Genomic DNA, 9,482 nt, shown 5'->3' on the forward strand with positions numbered 1-9,482 from the left:
AGGATTGGTGACATCGGGGGGCTGGTGGGTGCATGACAGGGGATTGGTGGAATTGGAGGGGATTAGTGGGTCCTCTGGGGGGGGGAGTTGGCAGGATGGGGGGGCTGCTGGGTCCACAGTGTATGGGGGGGAGGGATTGGTGGGTCGGCTGGGAGGTTTGTCAGTCTGGGAGGGCTAAAGATAGCCCTGTCAGAGTTGCAGGAGAGGGAAGAAAATTCACAGCACCGAGGCTAAGGTGGGTGGCTGGGCTTTCCTAGCCCCAGGGCTGTGCTGTAAACATGTACACATGTTCCCAGGACCTAATCTACAATCAAACAGCTTACTTTAAACAGCATGATCATAGATCAGATTCCACATGTACACACGTTCGCTGATACCAGGAGTTGCACTGGGAATGCAATCTAAGTAAGTCAGAGGTGACAGGGAGGGACAGGCAGAGTTGTCTGTTCAGGATTGAACCATACACACATTTGGGTTAGACTGGGTTAGACCAATTTATATAGTTCACTTCTTAGGGGAACTAAGGTTAGATCAGGCTGGCCATTTTTTGCCTGATCTAATCTTCTTCAACATCTGTACAGATCGGCACTTAGATCAACCTAACCCTAGTTAGGTCAGTCTAAGTCTACAATTCACATGAATTAACTAAATTAAATTGGGCAGCCATTTTTTGCCTGATCTAATCTCCTGAATTTGTGTACAGTTTAGCATTTGCATTGATGAAACTCTAGTTATATCAATCTAGGTGTGACACCTGTATATACCCTTACAAAACATAAAATCATTTCCCAACACTACTATGGGCCTTAGTATGACCTTAGGTAAGATAATGTTCTTCTGCCTCAGTTCGCTGTCTGTTAAAAGGGATAATAATGCTTCCCCTATGCTGCCCTTTATCTGGCTTGTTTTTTGAAGTTGTAAGTACTTAAGAGATTTTCTCTTATTATGTAAAGGTACAGCACCTAGCATATGGTGGTCCTCCTGATCTAAGATGAGTTTATAAGCAGACTGTGAATTTGAAGGAGAGTAGCTTATTAATGTATCAGACTGACTGATCTGTCATTAGTACCTGACTCCTACAAAACATTATGTATGCACAATTGGTTGTATTCTCATCCCTTTTAGTAGAGTGGTGCTCATGTATAACTCTTTGTTAGGACTTACAAACCTGAATGACTATTAACTGTACCTGCACTCTAAATTTATAGAACATTAATAATACAAACTGATGTGTATATACATCAACAAGTTAATTTTCATGAAGTCCTCAATCCATCTAACATCATTATCCTAGATAAATGATGACTAATATTCCTAAATGAGACAGGGAAAAGTCAATTTATGCAATTGGTTAATACAGATTATCCATTCAAGCTGTAATTATCCTGAGAGAAGATACTGCAATTTCATATTTATTTGAAATAATATTTCTTTCTAACTCTTTGGGGCTGTATATTTTTTACAGGTGTGTTATGATGTCCCAGAAGTTGCATACTTGACTTTCTTTATTGGTTAAAAATGCAAATGAAATAACTCTTTCTAATGTCAATACAAGGACCCAGAGCAAAGAAATGCAGGCCATAAAAAGTGAGGTTGTAGTATGCTATTAATTAAGCACTGAACTACTCTACTAAGAAGAAAGAAAAATAATGGTCAGCACCAAGAAATTGATCATTTTTTCCAATATCGGTATGTATGTGGCTTCCCTGCTGGAGAATCTAGAGGGCAATATGCATCTTCTTCTGGGGCTCCAAATGGGAGACAGTGGTGAGGAAAACCTTATACTAGATGAAACAGACAGAGAGCTGAGGAATACATACATCCTGCTTTTCTTCTGGACTAAATACATGAGCCAGATCTGCAAACTGGCAACTGGAGCAGAGTCTAAAACAGCTGCTTTGTGAAATATTTTGCAGGTCACATGCTACAATGTTTGGGGGTACACATACCAGCACTCACAAACCTAGCTGCCTGGGCACTGCCATGGTTCCACAGAACCCTGGAGCAGTTCCACGGCAAGTGTGAACTACAGAAAGAAGGCCCAATGACCCTAACGAACCACGCAAAATACAGGCGGTAGTGAGGAAACAGAATGTGGTATTGACCATGGACCTACTCCCTGATGACAGCTTCCAGGCCATGTGGAAGAGGGTCTTCCACAAGGACCTGCAAAAAGAACAGAGACATAAACTGGCAAGTAGCCCACTGCACTCTGCAGGTGTGGGTACAGCATCACAGAGAGGGGCAGAAAAAGTAACCATACTTCCCAAGGGAAACCTGTTCATGGAAAGCAGAGGCAACTGATCCTCCTATGGCCAAAGGGGTGTAGAAGAAAGTGTTTATATGTCTCAAGGTGGTAACAGGAGTCCAAACCCTGACCAGAGAAGCGGTGCTCTTTGGGCACCTGTCCAAACAGAAGGGGACCCTGATACCCTGCTCTGACCAATTCATTTTCTGCTTTAGAAATGCTTTATGGAAGTTCAGGAACCTGCTCATATATGGGCACACAAGCCTCTCAATAGAGGCCTGTGTCAGAATGGGACTGAGAAGGATGCAAGGGTAGTATAAGTAAGTAGTGGAAGACATTGGGGAGGAGATGGTAGGGATAATTTGGAGGACGATGGACTGGCACAGACTGTTTAGGAGTGGGACCTCTGAAGACAGCGACAATGATGAAGATGATCATGGCAGTGGAGATGATGAAAGAGAGAAAAGCAACAACAACAGTGATGACTGAAAGGACTGGGAAAGAAACAGATGGGTAGGGGAAGGGGCTACGGGGGGAGAGGAAGGGGTGCACGCAGGTTTTAGGGGAAAGGTTGCATGCTTTTGTGTTGGGCAAGGGTGATGGTGATGAACACACAAGCACATGGACACGAAAGTGTGGTGCAGATATTGTGATAGGAATATGTATGAAGAAATCACAATGATATGATTTGGACTGTCAGGTGAACCACAGCAGCCATGGGACAAGATATATGCAAAAAATAATAATAATAATAATAATAATCTTGGCTACACAATTTATAGTGATGGGAAATTGTTCTCAGGCTCTCTCTCCAGCTTGCACCTTTGGCCTTTTGGCTAGAGGCAAGCAAGACTAGGGGGCATCTGAACTCCAAGGTATCCAGGCTTGGGGCTTGCATATAGGATGTGCGCCATGGATTTGTGAGTATCTGAAACCCCAAGATGAAGAGTCTGGGAGATAGGCTAGTTGCTGGTGGTAGCGCTACATAGGCTTCTATGATTGAGTTGTGCTCATTCAGTAGATTTTGGAGATGATTTGGCCCAAAACACAAAATTAAAAATAAAAATTCTACCACCTATGAACAGTTGCCAAAGTGCTGCTTAAAACTGTTAATGGAGCACCTATGTTAAAACTTGCAGCAGTTTCAAAAAAAGGTAACATGCATCAATTCTGGATGAACTAAGTGTGTGTGCGCCAATTGACACAGCCTTGTTTAATTCCAAGGTTATTGTTTTCAGATGTGCTCCTTATTTCCATGTGCACAGGGAGAGCAGAGACAAATAGTAAGGAGAGGTGGAAGGAGTTAGCAGGTGTAAAAGTTGGAGGGAGAGCAGAGATCAAAGGGGCTAGCTGCTCTCCCTCCCCCCCACCAGATTTATTATCCCTGCTGTAGCAGTGAAGGAGGACAAATTCAAGGCAAATGTCCAATAATTAGATTCTATACCTGGAAAACTATAAAAAATGTATACATTTTCCACATATAGAATCTAATTAATGGGGGGGTGCCTTATAATCAGAGTCATCTTCTAGTTGAGTAAATGTGATATAGTTTGCCCGTAATTCCACTTATTTGGATTTGTTACTTTATGTGAAGTGTGTTAATGTTTAGATTCTTTATTCTATACCTCTTTAATCACATATACTGTTTGTACTAGGAGAAGGATATAGGAACTGTGCAACATACATTAAGATTAGTAGGTCATTCTGCTAGTATGAATTTTACTTTGGCAACTAAATCTTTGCTCAACAAAAAGGAAAAAGGGAAACTGTTCTGATCTAGTAATTCTATTTGATGGAGCTTGGACTCTTCCCAAAAGTTCTCCTTTACCTTGGCTTCCCTCCTGGAAATTCTGTCATGAGTGTAATAAGCTGGTGGGACCTGCTCAGTGTAGAACTGTCCTACAGCAAAGTTTTATCAGACCGACTGACCATCCAGTGCTCCTGTCAGTCTGATAGCTGAAAACAGAGCTGGTATCACAAAGCCTTCTGACTAGTAGAAGTAATGGTTTTCTCTGGACCAGAACACACCATTGTGTCGCTGGTAGGTGTTGTAGGGCTTTGGCCTCTTCTTGATGGGTGCCTTGCTCCTGAGCAACATCAGGGTGAGACTTGGGCTTGGATGCCACCTAGATGGTATGGGTGCTGCTCCTACTTGCCTGCCACATCTTTAATGTTCCTTGTTGGGGAGGCAGTTCCCTTCAGGTGGCCCCCAAAAGCGAAGAGGTCTCAACCCTGGTCTTTTCTTCTTGGGGCTCCAAACCTCCCCTTTATCCCACCCTTACCACGTCCACGGCCTGGACAAATGCTGCACTCTGCAGGTCTTCCTCTGGATGATATCTCCTTTCATCCAGATTACCTGCCCTAGGATGGGTCGGGTCTTCTTGGCCAGTACAATCTTCCTCTCACAGCCAGTTCCACAGCTTCAGGCCAACTTGGGTACATAAACCTGCCCTGCCTTAGGGCCGAGTAGGACTTCACTTAAATCTAGCAGAAGCATCCGGCGTCCACCGACAGACCCCTGGGATACCATCTCCCAGTGCCCGCTTGTTACTCAAAACAAAGGAGAAAGGATGAAGGGGACTTTCTTGTCTCTTCCTTCCTAGTGATTATGGGGGTAGGAAGCTGCCTGTGCCCCTCCCGGATCCTTCTTCCCAACGTGACCGCCTCCGGATCCCTGCTGACCTGGGGTCACTCTCTTGCTCCTCCCAAGCTGGAGGAGCGCGCAGTTTCCACACCGGGCTGCTTTTTTCTCCCCAAGCTGCTTGTGAGAGCTAGTAGCTCCCTGCCGCCTTCCCCAGCTGTCATACCTGTATTCCCTGGTGGGGCTGCGGCATTGCTCCTGGGCATCTCTCGTCTCCCCAAGCTTGGGTTTCTTCCACGCTGCCCTGCCAGAGCCCTCCGGTCACTGCCCCACTCCTCTTGCCTGCTCTCCAGCCCGGTGATCCTCTCTTCGGCTCCTTGTGTCTCCTGGCCGGCATCTCCCTCTTCCCCCGCCAGCCACTCAGCTGCTCTCCCAGCTGCTATCTGAGCAGCCCGCATCTTGCTGAGGCTCCACCCCCATCCCTCACCAATCTGCAGCTTCAGGGAGCTTTGGAATTGCGGAGCCTGTGTCCGCGTTCCCTCCCAGCTGCTGCTCGTTTGGGCCTCTGCGGTGAGTATTGGGGCACGTGGGGCAGGGTTCTGGGACCCACTAGAGGGGCTTTTACTGCCCCTTTCACACATTGGAAGACAGCCAACCATGGATGCCCACCAACTGTCAAAGGATAACTACTTTGGTGTGTTAGGTCGGTGATGAGAATAAAGATAGGTCTATGCAGTACTGTTTAGTGCCCTGCATAGTAACTCAATATATCTAGCTCAGGTATGGAAAGCAGTACATTTGTGTAAGTGCAACAAACAAAGCAGGCTAACATTCTTTGCTGTTCACTCCAATTACTTCATTCAAAAGAGCACCACACTAATGCAACTTCACTGTTTCCAGCGCCTGAGCTAGCTTGTGTAGAGCTGGCTGGGGTAGCTCTGGATGGAATAGTATTTTACCATGTAGAAAGAATTCTGGGCCTCAATAAGCTCAACAGTTAATATGCACAACCACAGGTTGACCAAGTTCTTGATGGAATGATTTGGGCTGTACATTTTTTGTGCGTGTACATTTGTGTGTGTGTGTGTGTGTGTGTGTGTGTGTGTGTGTACTGAATATATAGCTAGATCTATAGATAGATAGATACATATCTATCTATCGATACATATAGAGATATAGATATATATACACATACTGGGTTTTCATGTTTCTTTCATTTTTTGGTAAGTATTAATACATCTCTCATAACCTATATGCAAGTTTCTACTATTTTCTTCCAGCTTACCTACAGGACTGATCATGAGTCTGGGCTTCCAGGTTTTGCAACTCCAAGGCAGTCGGAACAAGACTGGCCAGAGATTGGTTCCTACCTTTGCAGCAAGAAGTCTGGGAGTCCTAACCCTGGCATTAACTCTCAGGGTCTTGGATCCACAGAAGGGAGCATAAAAGCCCTGCACAGCTCTGCTCCTGAGCTGGGAACCTCAGTTTCCACATTTTAAGCATCAAGCTCAGTCATGATCGCAAGGGTTTCTAGCCTATCAGTTCCTCAGTGAGTCTTTTAAGAATCTGTGGGACCTCCCTGAACTGATGGGGAGCAAGGAGCCATAGACACCAGAAGCCTCAGATCTTGGACTTCTGGGCTTACTTTTTGCTTTTAAAAATGTAAATGAGACATTTTGATTTTGAAAGAAAATGGTTTGAGATTTTTGCCTTTCCTGGAAAATTTCAATCATTCTTTTTTGTTATGGTTTCAGTATGGAATAGTTTTCTTCCCCCCCACCCACCCCCAAAAGATCATTAAAATTTCTTTTGGAAGAAAAATGTTGCCAACTCTGTTGTAAGAAACATAACGTTCTTTGGGTTGTTCTTCAACTGGTTCATGACATGTTCTTGAAAAGCGTGTCTGGGCTATGGACAAATGTACCTTTAACTTTTAAAAGGGAAGGGGAGCTGCCACGTGGCAGTGCACATTAGTTGTAGTGATATCAGTTAGTTAAGTTGCTGTAACTTTAATTCTGAATGAAACAGGGTTGTAGTGCTTTTGCTATACTTTGATTACTTCAGAAGCATGCAGGCTTAACACATACATTGTAACAGATTTTATTGGTTACAGAATCAATTTTCACAAATGGGTCTTTTCAGGGATTTTTACTTGCCTGATGCTTGAAACATCTCTGCTTCATTTTCATTTTTTATGATTGAATCATATATGTACTGCACTACATCTTCCACATTGGTAAACTTTGATAGGCTTCCAGTAGATGCTTTTACTCTTAAGCCAAGAGGTTGATAGATGTGTTTTCCAATGCTTGAGGAGAATTTAGAGCTGGGCACTGGCTTACCCAGGTTAATGAGAGAGAAAGAAGCTAATCAGTACGACAAAGACTTATACCCAATCACTGTTTTGCTGGCCACTTCTTCTTTTCTGTGATGCCTGCCATCTGACTCAGGAAGAGATTTGAAAGGTAGCTTTTACTAGGCTGAGTAATGAGGTATCCTTATTGCTTGACCTGAGCTGATCACTGCTGAATAGATGATACAAGAAGAAGATACATTATTAACTCTGCTCTTGCCTTAGAAACTGGCCCAATATACCTTCAGTTGTACCATGTCTTCTTACTTACCCATGCCCATTAATGAGTTATCATTCATCCTTAGATATATTTCTTATGACCTGGTATGTCTATCTATGCATCTAGCATAAAATCATTTTATTCAGAATACAGCTTTAAAGAACTAAGGCACTAAGTACCATGACATCCCTTTTCAGATTTCCCTGACCAAAGAATACAATAAACCATATTCTAGAGAATTAGATTCTTGCTTCCCAACATCAAGATGAAAATGCCAGCTGCACCAGCAAGGGCATGCCCGAGCCCAACAACCCTACAGTGAAGGGTCTCTTGAACAATATGTTGTTCAACCTTTACAAGTTTGCCAAGTAGAAATCTTTGGGTCTATATTTGCTCATTTATATCTCTTATAAAGGGTTTCTATTATCATGTACTGGAAATTACTCTGTACCCCTAGCTATTTTCTGCATTGTTAAGTTATGTATCAAAGTCCCTGCTGTACATAACCATCTTGCTTTTGCTGGCACTTGCCTCAGATGGTATAATCTTATAAATAGTCTGAGAAGCTGTTACAAGCCTGTGCTGAAAATACAGAAAGGTCTGATATACTGGAAGATGTATTATGAACATTCTGTTTTGGATGCCACTATGTTGATATTTTAAAATGGGGACAAACAGAAACACAGGCAGTATTGCACTGTTTTGACACTACAACATTTCATCGGTGGCAGATTCACTTAAAATGGAGCCCTTATTTGGAAACTCTACTACACAGTTATTCATGCATCAAACTCAAACTATGTCTAACACCTGAAAGCTTCCAGAATAAAGTGCTATAATCTGGTTTTAGTACTTGTCCTTCTCTGCCTATATATTCTTTAATTTAATAAGTGAATGTACAAACATCTTATAAGATAGGGCATTTTCAGATTCTCAAATAATCATGTACAAGATAATTATCTATAGTATATTCATTTTTATAACAAACAAAGGACTGATATACAGTATTTGTTCCATCTTTTCAGACTATGGATTTAAATTAATCTCCCCAGCTGTTTGTTTGTCTTTTTAATAGGCTTGTGTATTTATGTGACTTATTGCTGAATAACCTGAATTTCCTTCTTGCAGGTCATCTATGAAGCAGGTGATATCCAATACAGATCATGCATTTGCAAAGCAAAGAGGTACTTAACAGGATACACAGATTTAGAAGATGGCAAGCAATTATGGAGAGTGAGTAGTGTTCTAGCAGGTTGTATATTTATTGAAACACTTGTCTATTATGATAGTTTTCAATGATTTAAAAGGATGCCATGTGTATTTAGTGTAATATCATTAACAGGAAAAAAAGACGTCTCATTTTTTTAAAATGGAAAGAAGAAAACATACTAATCTTCTCCAGGGCAGAGATTTACCTGTGTCCTCCTATCACACTAACAGTCTTGCAAAACATCCCTCATTTATTCTCCACCTTTCCAAATGTTAATGCTGAGTAGCAAGAATGCTGTATGCCCCTGGAGGCTGGGGGGGCATGGCAACCATCTGTGGGTGGTGTCGGCAGCAGAGGCAGGCCGAGCGAGAAGCTCCTGCAGGCGGCCATGGCCGTGTCGGTGGTGGGGGGGGTAGGGTGGTGACCACCTGCAGACAGCACCAGCGATGCCCAGCGACAATCGGGGACCACCCACAGACACTGCTAGTGGTGATGGCAGGGGGTGGGTGGGGGGTGGCAAGCAGCAACTGCCTGCAGGTACCGCCAGCAGCGTTGAGGGCACTTTTTGCAGGGGATGCACTGCCAAACTCAGGAGGTGTATGTGCACCTGCATGCACCCTCTACACATTGCCAATGCTGAATAGAAGCCTATTTTGGGAGCCATTAAATCATTTTCTACAGCAAGAATGATTTGCACATCAACCCCTTAGCTATGCCAGTGCCTCCATTGTGTTAGTGCTCAATAGGGGAGGAGAAGGGTGTCTGTTAGCAGCACCCTTACAGAAGCAGTCTTGGGAGCAGGAACCAGAACCCAAGTCTTTCTCTCTCCTTGAATGACTGTGCTACTAGCAGTGTTGGGGGGGCTGGGGC

The 9,482-nt window shown here is 43.5% G+C and overlaps 1 protein-coding gene across 1 annotated transcript in view; it reads right to left on the reverse strand.

Moving 5' to 3' along the window:
* LOC109296848 (spermatogenesis-associated protein 7 homolog) overlaps positions 1 to 9,482 on the reverse strand; it is a 101,293-nt gene that overhangs the window by 18,077 nt on the left and 73,734 nt on the right. The window lies entirely within an intron of this gene.

The sequence above is a fragment of the Gavialis gangeticus genome, unplaced genomic scaffold, assembly GCF_001723915.1.
Source record: "Gavialis gangeticus isolate Ggan-Ray unplaced genomic scaffold, GavGan_comp1, whole genome shotgun sequence".
Taxonomy (NCBI): Eukaryota; Metazoa; Chordata; order Crocodylia; family Gavialidae; genus Gavialis; species Gavialis gangeticus.